General features: G+C 52.7%; 1 protein-coding gene across 5 annotated transcripts in view; it reads right to left on the bottom strand.

Moving 5' to 3' along the window:
• The window catches only part of DGCR2 (DiGeorge syndrome critical region gene 2), a 57,908-nt gene that overhangs the window by 42,930 nt on the left and 1,196 nt on the right, over positions 1-13,782 (bottom strand). The gene's annotated exons all lie outside the window — the stretch shown is intronic.

The raw sequence follows: 13,782 nt of genomic DNA, 5'->3' as shown, positions 1-13,782 counted from the left end.
AGGAATGATTAATACAGCTCTAATACTGCCTTACTGTTGTCAGCAGCAGGTGAAGCAGGCAGCAGTCCACAAGGGCCTGCTGGGGCTGTGCCATCAGGGTGAAGGTTTCTGCCCCAAGAACCATCGCGTGGTTGAAGGCCCAGCAGGAATCCTGAAAATGGCCGGTCACCATGGGTGGGTGGGCGGCGCCAACCGCGGCAGCTAGCTGGCAAGGTAGCCGGGGTCCACCGAACCAGGGGGCTACAGCCCGGCCCTGGCCCGGCGCCCCTCTAGCCAGACATTTCCAGGGTGCCCCGCGCAGTGTGCTGCACCCCTGTCCGCTCACTGCACTCCAGGCTCCTATGAGAAGAGGACGGGTGGGGGCAAGGGAGCGCGCACGGGGCCACACAAACCACCAGCCCGCTCGTCAACTCCTTCGAGACGGATCTCGATCGCGTGGAGTGTCGGCGACAGGCCTCGGCCATCCCCTTCCCCGACGTCCTACAACTCATTTGAACTAACTTTGGATTTGCTCTTTGTTGCCTTGACTGGCAGCATTCTGGGAATGGGACAGACGGCTTTTCGTTCATTCATTCATTCAATCGCATTTATTGAGCGCTTACTGTGTGCAGAGCACTATACTAAGCGTTTGGAAAGTAGGATTCAGCAACAGAGACAATCCCTACCCAACAATGGGCTCACAGTCTAGAAGGGGGGAAGACAGACAAAAAACCAAAACAAAACAAGAAGACAGGAATCGCTGTGTCGCTCTGCACGGAGGGCGGGACGGACCTGGCCAAGTGGAATCTCCGTCACCCTGAGCTCCTCAGACTCCGCGCGAACTAAATACCTGGCAGGAAAGCCTAAGCCCACAGTCTTTTGGCTTCTCAATCTCACAACAAAGGCTCCAGGTGCATATAAAAATGAGTAAGGGCACTCATCGTCCACCAGGATGGAGAAAAACACTCCACACAAATCTAACTCCACACCAAAACATCCACCGGTGGTTAGTCGATGATTATCTCTTCCTCGGTTCAGGGTCCAAGGGAACACGGACAATCCATCCTCCCTCCCTTCTCCCCGATCCCTCTCAACAGGCGGAGCAACGATTCCACCCAGCCCCCGAATGTTGTTGCATTAGGCAGCTCTCTGGATGCCACTGGCCCCTGCTGCCTGCCAGTCGGGCAGGGGCCCCAAGAAGCCACGCCAAGGTTTGGGCCCCAACGGTTCCATTCCGAGCTCTCCCGGCTGGGGCTCCGCTGGATCCGAAGTGCTCGGGACAGGGCGGCGGACAGACCGGCGACCGTGTCTCTGACGGCACCGCTCCCGGGAGCAACTTCCTCAGTCACGGGGTCCCAACAAAGGCGTTGTACGATCCAAGAAATCCCTTTCTCTGCCGAGGATGGGGTTGGGACCGGAAGTTGCTCTGTGACCCTTCCGCCTTGTGGAATCTGAAGAGCTGAGTGCCCGACCACCTGGTGTTTGAAAAGGCACGAGTGGCGATCAAGACCACAACAGGGCTGCCCGTGGGCCCCGAGCCCACGTTCAGCTAGCCCGAATTTCTCTAGTCCTTCAATTCCTACAGGGCAGGGAGAGGGTCTAACCAACTCTAAGGTGTTTTGTTCTTCCAAGCACTCGGTAGGGGACTCCGCACAGGGCAGGCGCTCAATCGATACCATCGGTTGATGGGTGGCAATCGATGCCCTTCTCCCTGACAGCCAGGCCTCAGGCCGAGCTTCCCAAGCAAACTGCACCACACAATGAACCAAAGTCCAGTCCTCACCTCAAAGGAAAAAAAAACGACCCGAGCCTCTTCACACTCGCCACTGAAAAGCTTCTTTTAATTCCAAGGACAACCAAGTCAGACCATTATTCTGGGACCTCGTCCGTGACTTACTGGCCAAGTGGAGTGTCTGGGTGATGTTACTTTGAGGAAACAGTCTTCCTCTTTATCAGTTTTTCTCGGCCGGCAACTATGGTCTCAAAGCCACAGCTCTCGACGATAATGAGAAGAATGAGGATGAAGAGCAATTCTCTGCTTCACAAGGTTTCATCTTCAGGAAAAACACGGGCTGGCCTTTAAATAAAAAAGCACTCTGGACTGTACTGAGCCCTAGAACATTGCCTCTTGAAACAAAACCCACGATGTCCTTCATACACACAGAAGGCACCATTGGCAGTGAAGGGTGCCCGGGCGATTGAAACACACTGTCCCTGTGGGGTAAACAGAGAGAGGAGTCTTCACTGCAGGTGGCAGAATAGTCAACAGCAGAGCTACGGTGCTTCCAATTATTCAGAATGTTGAAGGTAAGGATCTTGTAGCGAAGACGAATGTCTAGCCTCTTCTTGTTGTGAAAATACCATATATGCCACATTCTGAATATTACACTTGGTTCTTACAGAAGGCGTGATTTCACAATGCATTTCAGAAAGGGTGCCATGCGGGGGGTGGTAGGGGGACGTCCGTCCCACAAAACCCGCCCGCCCGTCTTCAAGCACGTCAGGCGAAGAAGCCTGGCCTAGTGGATACAGTCCAGGCCTGGGGGTCGGAAAGCCCTGCGTTCTAATCCCGGTTCTGCCATTTGTCCGCTGTGTCATCTTGGGCAAGCCACTTCACTTCTCTGGACCTCACCTACCTAAACTGTAAAATGAGGATGAAGACTATGAGCTCCGTGTGGGACAGAGACCGTGTCCATTCCGATTAGCTTGTATCTCCCCCGGTGCTTAAAACACTGCTCGACACATAGCAAGCACTTAACAAATACCAGAGGAAAAAAACAACACAAAACCCAGCAACGTAATGCCGGCAGAAACCTAAAGACCGGTACTAATGTGAGGCTGGTCAAGGGACGCACCCCGAGATAATCGGAGAATGGGGGGTCCAGGAATTTGTCCCTTCTAGACCCGCTATCTTTCACCTCACCTAATGAACTCCGGTGCGATTCTGGAGTTGGCAGACCCACGACTCATTCGATCGCAACTTGTCAATCAATCAAAGCTATTTATTGAGCGTTTCCTGTGGGCAGAGCACTATACCGTATTCTCGGGAAAATACAACGGAGCCGGTAGACCCGTTCCCTGCCCACCGGAAGCTTAATTCTAGAGGGGGAGACAGATCTTGTTATGAATAAATAATAGATATGGACGTAAGCACTGGGGGTATCGGTCCCTTAGCACTGGATAATGACGCATCTTGAAAAGCATTTAACATGCTGAAGTGGAATCTGCGGAGGGTCAGGTAATGAGGAGTTACAGCACGAGGGTATACTTCTGTCGAGAGACGGTCGCTTCAGACATGAAACATCTTCTAATGCCACTGATAAAAAGGTGCTGGGTGCGGTAAATTGAAAGGATTCCAGGATTTTCCCCGATCTTCTGCTGCTTAAATGATACCGTACAAAAGTCTGAGCTTTACTACAGTCTCCAATTACCAGGGGCCAGAAGGCTACCTATCACTGCGTTGGGAGAGGTGGGGATTCAGGAAGGCTTTGAAAAATACGGAAGTCGGTCGTCTGATGGATGGGGAGGGGCGCAGGGGTGGGAGGGGTGTCCAAGCCAGGGGAGTGGCGTGAGTGAGGGGACAGAGGAGTTGAGAGTGAGGTCTAGCTGAAAGTTTGGCTTGGGAGGAACACGCGAGTGGAGAGTAGCAGCAGGTGATGAGAGCAGACACTGAAGGTGGGGGGAGGTGGTGGAGAGCCTCAAAGCCACTTGTGAGGTGTCTGTGTTTAATATGGAGCCGCCGGAGGGCTTTGGGGAGGGGAGAGATGTGTGCTGAGTGACACTCCAGGAAGATGAGCCTCGAGGCAGTTTTATAATTGAATATTCCCATACAGACTGGGGTGGGGCGAGCTAGGCCGGAGGTGGGGAGACCAGTGAGGAGGCCGGTGGGGTAGCCTCTACTCCGCGATGGGCCGAGAACTTGGACCAGAAGGAGAGCTGTTCCGGGAGGAGACGGTGGATCCAGGGCACGGTGGGTAGGGTATGCAGGACAGGCAACAAGGACTTGGCAGTAGACTGAGTGTGGGGACCGCAAGACAGTGAGGAGTCTAGGATAAAGCCGAGGCTGCAGGAACCAGAGAACTTCATCAGATTCGTTCCCCGACCCCACATCCCGGCACAGCCCTGCCTTGGCTGAAGACCTGAGGCCTGAGCCGGCCAGTCCCTGAGCCGGCTCGGTGGGGCTCGTGGACCTGGGACGGGCTCCGCCCAGGCCAGGAGGGCCTTGGGCCTCCCTTGCAGAGGGTGTTACGTGGTGCGGTCTCAACATCCCAGCGGTCCAAGAACACCCGGCCGGGGTCAGAACACCAAACACGGCCCCAGCAGCGCGACCTTCCCCTCCCCACTCTGTTCCCTTCCCTTCCGCCCACCACTGCCCGCCGGAACCGGGACGAGGGACCCCAGTCGACGCCATCTCAATGAAGCGGGACGCGAGATCCTGCTGTGAGGGTTCGTCCTGGAGGGGGCGGCGATAGTCAGTCCTGCTAACACGGGAGCTTCCATTACTCCATCGGGACAAGAAAGCAGAGGAGCCGAAGAAAACAGTCTTCCCCCAGTCCTAGTCCATTAGGGCACAACACCATCCACACGTTGGCGTGAGAAGAAGCGGTCAGACACAAGAGCGAGATGAGGGGCGAGGCTGCTCCACTCCCCAGCTTCCCCCTGCCATGGATGCTATGGTACTCAATCCACCAATCAGTGGTATTTACTGGGCATCTACTGGGCACAAAGTGCCTACTGAGCACGAAGCACTAAACCTAGCATTTACAGGGCAATAAATTAGACTTGGGAACGCCACGGGCTTCCAATCTGATCTCTGTGTCTCTTTGTGTACCTTCACCGTACTGAGAACGGTAAAATGCCAACAAGGGGCCCGGGCGCTGCTGCTAGTGGGGGAGAGAGGAAAGGAATTTGTGCCAGACGGCATGTCAAGGTGGGATCCCAGAACCACCCACTCTGTAATGCAGAGGTTCCCTCTGACTACATGGCTGCTTACGGATGCCCTGCTGTGACTCGGTTCCCCTTTAATCCAAGGTTCTCCAAGCCTCCAGGCACACATTAGTACAGAAGTGGCTGCACTGGGCACGATCAAACTTTTTCCAAAAGAATATAGAAAATACGTGGCTCTCTAACTATCTTCATATTCGAGAAAATGACTATTCATACAAAATAACGCCTTGCTCTGATAACACCATACCTGATTCATCTAGATACTTCAGAGCCTTAGATTGATTCTCAAAGTAATTTATGTTACAGAGCAGAAAACCTGAGAGAAGTAGATACTGCCGAAAAAAAATAATTTTACATCTCCAGAAAGGAACCCAACAGAACCGAGAATATTTTATTCGAAAAACGTATTCCGGTAAACTCAAATTCTCCCTCTCAGTGTGACGACAGTGTCACCGCCAAGAGGACTGCCTAATTAAAGGATCGATTATCCCTAACCACCGAGGCGGCACGGGCCAACGCGGATTACCAATTGAGTCCTTAATTTTTAAGACTGTGATTCACAGCTCTTTGGCAAAACAACCTCAAGGCCTGATGCCAGTTGTCCAGTGGGCAGAAAAACTGACTAATTTACCCTCAAACACAAAGCGAAAGGGTAGGTGTGAACCACATAACTTCAAACATAAGCTAAAATTGCATTTCTCAACACTAGATTTCAACAATCCATCTATTTGCCCACAACGGCCTAACTGAGAAGCAATGTGGCCAAGAGGAAAGTGCACCTGGGCTCTGCCATTTGCCTGGGGCGGGACCTTAGGCAAGTCGCTTAACTTCACTGGAGCTCAGCTTCCTTGTCTATAAAGTGGGGATACTGCGAGCCCCGTGTGGGGCGGGAACCGTATCCAAGCTATCGTGTATCTACCCCACTTCTTCCCAAAGATCACGACTGAAGAAAATCGTCTTTTGAGATCATGAGAAAAAAGACAAGAGGCTCTGGGCAACGGACAGCAGGGAGGCTTTGGAGCCCACTCTGGAGGTCAGTGGGAGAGAAGGCCAAGAAGAGGGTAGGGAAGCAGTTTGGCCTAGTGAATGAAGCATGGGCCTGGGAGTTGGAGGTCCTGAGTTCCTCTACTGGCCTGCCCTGTGATCTCAGGCAAATCACTGAACTTCCCGGTGCCTCAGTTTCCTCAACCATGAAATGGGGATTCTATACCTGTTCTCCCACTTGCTTAGACTGAAAGCCCCAGCCCTAGCCTGTGTATCCAGCCTGATTAACTTATATCTACCCAGTGCTCAGAACAGCGCTTGACGTGCGGTAAGCTCTTAACAAATACCCTAGGAAAAAAAAACCCAAAACAAACAAACAAAATCAATGCCTTCATCCCTTCCCCAGCACACAGTCGGTTAGGAATTCTCCTCAGGGAGCCCCGGGCAGACACACCAGCAATAACGCTGGCTCTAACTCTCCCGTGCCGGCAGCACCCAAAGCAAGGGCCCAGAGCGGCCGTGGTGCCTGGCCTCGGTCGCCCAGTCGCACCGGACAGCCACGTTAACGTGCCAGCATCCCCCGCCATCCCGCTCTTTCCTCCCCCATGCCAGCCTGGGATCTTGCAGGGCCTCGCTCCCAGCCTGCCCCAGGCCAGAGGCTGGGGAGGACAGAAGCCGTGGCAGCCCATCTAGGGCCTCCCCAACTTTCGGGGAGCCGCGGGTCACCCCGGCCCGGTCACCGGAGCCGCGGCTGTGACTCTTGTACCCCGAGCAGCGAGAAGCCTGAAATTCTGCTCCTCTGGAACCGGCGCACTACTGCTCTTTTTGTTTCTGTTCTTCATATTGGCTAGTCTCCTTATCTTTTATGTTGTTCCAGGTTTTACTGCTTCCCACTTGCCCTTTCACCCCTTTAGATTTAGATTGTGAGCCCTTTGGGGGACAGGAACTAGGCCTAATTCTCACCTACTTCTTCCCAGCATTTAGTACTGTAGGCATTTAATAAATACTATTTAAGATGACTTGAAGTAGTAGGGGAAAAGTGTATAAATCTCCGTAGAAATACATTCCAGCCGGGGGGGACGTTTTAAGGGGAAAGGTGGAGTGGAGGTCGTGTAAAGCAAAAATCCATTCTCTTACTCTACTATTGAAGAGGAGACTCTTCAAGACATAGAAATTCTTCCAGCTTGATTTCTACCGTCCAAGCACAGGTGACCACCGAGCTGAGGTTGGGTGTCCCTCTGTCGACCCTTCACCCCTGTCTCCACCCCCTCCCCGTGTCCCTCTGACCCTGCCCTGTGGGGTGAGCAGACTTTCAACCTGACGACACTGACTGGGTTCCAAGACTCTGTGGCTCGTGACCCTGTCCTGCCTCAAAAAATCCTCTCATTCGGGGAGTTTACCCTGAAGGGGAGGGGTCAGACAGACAGCCAGGGTTTACAAATGGTGGGAGCAGGAGGGAAAACAGAGGCACAACCTGCAATGGCGAGAATACGGAAAGACGGATGAGTAGGCGCGTCTGTAAAGCGTTATCTGCCGCCGCCGGACGCTCCCGTCGGGAGCGATGGACAGGCCTCGGCCCTGTGGGTTCGGGGCCGAGACCCGGCAAGGAGTGGTCGATGACAGCGACGGTGGCCTGCCCGGCCCCGCTCGCCCATCCTCATCCCTGACGGTAGCGTCCCCGCTGGGCGCAGAGGGCAGTCGGCAGGTAGACGGGCGGCACGCTGCACTCGAAGGGTTTTGGGGGGGCAGGACCCAACGAGAGCCAAAGTGACCTCCTCCTGGCACCAAGGCCGGGCCGAAGCGCCACGGTCCGGCAGGCGGTTGGCCATCTCAGGGCCACCCACATAACAGGACCCTGGAAGGTCCTGGCTGGTTCTTCCATCAGAACAATAGAAATTTTGTTCATAAAACAGTATTTTCTCCCAACCTGAAAGCAATCGTGCTAGGTTGAGTGACCCAAGGTCATTCAGCATCATTTTGATCCTCTTCCAAAATTCAATCCGTGGTATTTATTTATCGTGCACTTACTGTGTGCAGAACACTAACCTAAGGACTTGGGAGAGTATCACACAGTTGGTAGACACGATCCCTGCCCTTGAGGAGCTTACAGTCTAGTGGGGGGGACGGGCGGCAAAATCGAGTACAGACAGGGGAAGTAACAGAGGAAGGTTTTGATGCAAGATATCAAAAACACAGAAACGCCAAGCAAATTGGAGTTCCAACCTGTAGAGGAATTCAAAGACGTGCAGTCCGAGGGAAGTTAGGGCTGTAAAATGGTCCGCCTCTAACCACACGGTGGGCATTACCCCCTGTCTCCAAGGTTCCGGTCAGAGACAGGAGGGCGGGCCAGGTGGACTACCGGACCAGCCGACTGACCGAATGACCCATTCATGATATTTCCTCTGTTTTTCTCAGTTTGAAGTATGGCCCAGATCAGGGGAGGAGAGAGATTCAAAGTGAGCTCGAATTTTCCACAGAGGTATATGGGATAAATCTTAAAAGGAAACAGCATTTTATTTCCTTTGAGTGCTTACCCTGAAAAAAAGGGAGGAAAGTGAATTTCCAAAGGCCGCAGATAGCTTTCGACGGTGAGATCTCTGAGGGACAGGGATCTAGCGCCCGCTCCCTGCTCCCGGGGACCTTCCAGCCCGGCCCCCTCCAGACCCCATGGAAACCCTGATTGATGACTGCTTGCCTGACAGGCCGACTGTTCACCAGGGAGCCCGGGGAAACCCAAATCCACCCTCGCGCGGAGGGGGACGCCGGGACCCAGGCTCCCCGACGCCCACACGCTAAGCCCTCCCAAACCACAGGCTGCAGAGGCGGCTTGTCCGTCGGGGGCTCCCCGCCTCCACATGCGAGGCCCTCTGCTGCCCCGCTGTTGGGGCTTTCGCCCGAAATGCCCACGTCAATCATCAATATGGAAAGTTCTAAACAATCCTTAGAATAACTGCTTTCAGGCTAACCATCTCCCAAGCGATCAAGACATTTTACAAAGCGCCCGCACCCGCCATCCGCTCTCCCCTGTCTTTCAGCGGCTGCTCCCGCTCCTGCCTGCACAGAAATGAGTCCAAAAGGGAAAAAGAGGGCGACTTTTATTTGGATAGCCTTTATATCATCAAAAAGAATGTGATGTTTACCAAGAGATAGAGTGGAATTCTTTACTTGAGGCCTTTATACACGAAGGATGAACCAACTAACTTGAAGGAGTAAGGGCATTGGGAGGGCAATTTCCTATCAATATTAAAAACTACCTAAAATGGCCTCAATCTAGGCTCAATAAAGCCACTCCTGTAAGTTGTCAATCGAATCAAATCAACCAATACAAACTACGAGGGCACGTTTCACCTCAGGAATTCGGTCTAGGAACTTTCAACATCACTTGGAATTAGCCAACACCTGACAGTCAACCAACAGGAAGAAGTTACTCAAGCCCGCCTCGTAGGGACAGAACACTGTACTAAGCGCTTGGGAGAGTACGGTCTGGTTGGTAGACACCATCCCTGAGCTCAAGGAGTTCACAAGCTAGTCAGGGAGACAGACCCTAAAATAAATAAGCGATGGGAGGAAGAAGAGGATGGAAAGATGGCTTTGTGGATGGCTTTTGTAGATTGAGATGTACCAGAATGCTACACGTGATTGTCACTGCCCAAGTGCCACACTGTTATTAGGGAAGCTAGGACCTAGAAAGAAGACAATTTAATCCGGGAAAGGCTCCTGGAAGATGTGAGATTTCAAGAGATTCTGAAGACCAGCAGAGTCGCAGTAGTGGTTGTAATACTATCTTTCAATTGCCCACTTGGTCTAGTGCACTGTTTTACGTACTTTGGAAATACAGAATAAAGAAGTGATACATTCTCTGATCACAAGAAGTTTATGTTCTAACCAGAGGGGAGGGAGGGGATGGACATGAGGGAAACAAACAGGAAAACACTTACAAATAAAAAACTGTAAATGACAGTAAACAACTGAATAAACATATATACAAGAGTGCTGAAGAGAGACATATGTAAGTTCATTAGCACTTCAGTTGGCTGATGGAATTAAACAGTTTAAGGTGCCGGGGAAACTAAGGAAACTAAACGGGGAAAGCTTTTTGGAAGAGGTGGAATTTTAGGAGGACTCTGAACGTGGGGAAAACTACAGTCAGTCTGATCTGGGGATGGGGGGGGGGGGGGGGGCGGGCAGCTCCAAGCCAGGGAACAGCATGAGTGAGGGGACGGAGTCGCGAGAGCGGACAGCCAGGAACAGCTAGAAGGTTGGCCCGGGAAGGACAACGATAGGAAGTTGGGGAATGGTAAGGGAAGTGGGGGGAGAGCTAAATTGGGCGAGATGCCAAAGACCCTTGAAGCGGACTCCAAGGAGGCTCAAGAAGTCAACATAGGTTTCGAGGGGAGGAGAAATGTGGGCCGAGCGGTGCTTCAGGAAGACGATCCAGGCAGCGGCACGTAGAGCGGAGGGAGGCCGGATGCCGAGAGAGCAGCGAGGGGGCTGATGCGATCGACTCGGGAAGAGTAAAGAACGTAAGCCAGAGAATAGTGTGTGGAAGAGCCAAGGGGTCAGATGGAGAGAGCCGGAGGACAGCCTTGGAGTCAACACAAGGAATTTCTGTTTCAGGCAGCGGGAGAGGTGTTTCTGAGGTCCAAAAAGTCAACTGCCAAATGGCACTGCAAGCAGAGAATCGGGGCCACAATACAGAGTTTGGATGGCAGGGGAAGGAGACCGGAGGCCAGGACAGATACGATGCTCTCATCGTCATCATTGTCTTCACCAATGAAATGTATTGAGCACTGCGTAGAGGGCACTCTGCTAAGCGTGTGGGAGAGTACGATGCAACCGAGTTGGCAGACACATTCTCTATCCACAAGGATAGACACATTCTCTATCCACAAGGGTTAGCTCCACAAGGAGCTTTTAGCCTAGAGGAGGAGGTCGACATTAATATAAACATGATTAGACTGTAAGCCCGTCAGTGGGCAGGGACTGTCTCTGTTGCCCATTTGTACATTCCAAGCGCTTAGTACAGTTCCCTGCACATAGTAAGCGCTCAATAAATACTACTGAATAAATAATATAGAATTTATATATATTCTCACCATAATACGGTCAGCTCAGACCAGGCTGGTAGCTGTTTGAATGGAGAGGAAAGGGCAGATCCAGAGCTGACATGGAGGAAGAAATGGCTTAATTATGCGGTTGGCCGGGAGTGAGAACTAAAAGAAGGGCCAGCATCAAAAATGATGCCAAGGATGTGGGCTTTTAGGACAGGAAGGCTGGTGGTGGTGTCGACTGTGATGGAAGATGAAGTGGAGGAGAGGATTTGGACCAGGTGTGCTTAAGGTGGCGATGGAACATCCATGTGGGGATGTCCTAGAAGGAGTAAATGCAAGACTGTGTGTATATGAGAGAGAGAGAGAGGGCAGAGCTACCAAGGCAGATGGGCGAGTCATTTGCACAGTAAATTGAGAAGACAACGGACAGTCTTGAGGGACACTCACAGTCAGGGCGTGAGAGAGAGAGGAAGTACCCAAGAAGCAGCCAGAGGGGTGAGAGAAGATTGAAGAGAGAACTGTGTTGGGGAAACCACAGATGGATGACATTTCCAGGGGAGCGGAGTAGTCCACGGTGTCAAAGGCGACCAAGACGTTGGGACGGAATGGGACAGAGGTGCCAGAGAAGCATCCCGTAATACCAGATACTCTCGTTTACACGGCAGATCCTCTTTCATCAAAAAGGGCAACCATGTCAAATCAAGCATTCCAAGGTACCGATCTGGAATCCAAAAGAACCCGGCTTACTTCGTGCTTCCCACGCAGAAGCTCATTTCAAGTCACACTATTCGAAGGGCCCCTAGCCTGCGACTGACGTAAGCAATTCGAAAGGGCTGTTTAGGCCTTCTCTAATGCTGTAGCTTAACTAAGCTAAAACCCGGTTCCCCAAGAGATAAACAACTTTAAAGTTGTATGTAAATAACTCTGAAGTCAGTACTTCCCTGCCCAAGACAAAAACCGCATCTTGAAGGGGACGTCTCTTTGGGTCCATCTCGGACAAACGGAGTCGCCTGGAACTCAGGTGGGCCTGGAGGCCACCTACGGTGAAAATGGAGCAAGCTCTCTCTTTAGATGCAGGGACTCACGCCATCCAAAGCCAGCCCATTCTTGCCAGCCCTACCATACTCCTTTCCCATCAAAAAGCAATCACGCTTCTGGGGTCAAACACCGTCACGTTCTAAGGCACCGGAACTCGGCAGAGTAGCACCAAGAAAGCATCTAGCAGTGGCTAAGCCCGTAGATATGAATCATCAAGGACGCGATCCAGCCGACCGTCGCAAGCGCATTCTCTTCGCCTACTAGCACGTGGAGGGAAATCAGAGCATCACTGGAGGAACCAGCCCGCGAGCCCATGGCCACAACAAGGGCCAAGGCCACGGAAACCCAATTCCTAACACCCAGGTGTCCCGAGCACCGGGAGGGCCAGAAAAAACAAACTCAATCAATCACTCACTGGCATTTGTCTAGGACCTAGTGGGTGCAAAGAGCTAAACTGGCAAAAAACATGTGGGCCACGCTTCTTCTATTCACCAGTCATATCTGCTGAGTGCATGACAAGGGCAGAACGCTGTACTAAGCGTGGGGGGGGGGGGGGAGTGCAACAAGAGTTCAATATCAAACTGGCTCTTCTCCCCTGGAGCCCCGTCTTTCCCAAGTCGGCCATCCCCCCACCACAGACACCGTCCGCCAACTCCCTCTAGACTGTAAACTCCCGAAGGGTGGGGAATATGCCTAACAACTCTGATAGAGTGGACACTCCCCAGGGCTTAGTAGAGCGTCCTGCACCTAGTAAGGGTCTGTGGCTCAGTGGAAAGAGATCGGGCTTGAGAGTCCGAGGTCATGGGTTCTAATCCCAGCTCCACCACTTATCAGCTGTGTGACTTTGGGCAAGTCACTTAACTTCTCTGGATCTCAGTTCCCTCATCTGTCAAATGGGGATTAAGACTGTGAGCCCAACATGGGACAACCTGATCACCTTGTATCTCCCCCAGTGCTGAGAATAGTGCTTTGCACATAGTAAGCGCTTAACAAATACCACCATTATTATTAGGAGAAGCAGCGTGGCTCAGCGGAAAGAGCCCGGGCTTGGGAGAGGTCATGAGTTCGAATCCCGGCTCCACCACTTGTCAGCGGACTGTGGGCAAGTCACTTCACTTCTCTGTACCTCAGTTCCCTCATCTGTAAAATGGGGATTAACTGTGAGCCTCACATGGAACAACCTGATCACCCTGTATCTACCCCAACACCTAGAACGCTGCTCTGCACACGGTAAGCACTTAACAAATACCAACATCATTATTATTAATAGATGCCACCGATTGATCGCTGCCGCCCTAGCAATGAAGTCGTGGCTTGATTCTGGAGCCAAAGGGGGCAGGGCAAGCCCGTAACCACCCAAGGGGTCCTTCCCCAAGCCTAAATCCTCAGGTTCAGGGCCAGGCCCCTCCGGGGCTGCAGCTTCGGGCTCCCGAAGCCCGCTGTGCCCTGCTGACTGGTCGACGGCACTCCTCGCTGGGCACACAGACCCCTCCCCTTAATCCCACCCCCACCCCCTCCAAGCCGGCATCTTCCCCAACCTTTAGGTACAAAAGCATCTCCTCCTTCGGCCCCGCGCCTTCTCCCCTCCGGCTGCCCGACCTCGGCTCTGCCCTTCGACCCCCGGACGGCCCCCGATCCCCCGCCCTCCAACTGGCCGAGGCTGCCTCGGGCCCCTTCCTGGCCGCCCAGACCTACCCTGTGGTATCTATTAAAGGAGAATAATAATGTTGGCATTTGTTAAGCGCTTACTATGTGCAGAGCACTGTTCTAAGCACTGGGGTAG

The sequence above is a fragment of the Ornithorhynchus anatinus genome, chromosome 21 (genome assembly GCF_004115215.2).
Source record: "Ornithorhynchus anatinus isolate Pmale09 chromosome 21, mOrnAna1.pri.v4, whole genome shotgun sequence".
Classification (NCBI taxonomy): Eukaryota; Metazoa; Chordata; class Mammalia; order Monotremata; family Ornithorhynchidae; genus Ornithorhynchus; species Ornithorhynchus anatinus.
The sequence above is the reverse complement of the archived record's forward strand: the minus strand, read 5'-3'. Positions and strand labels throughout refer to the sequence as shown.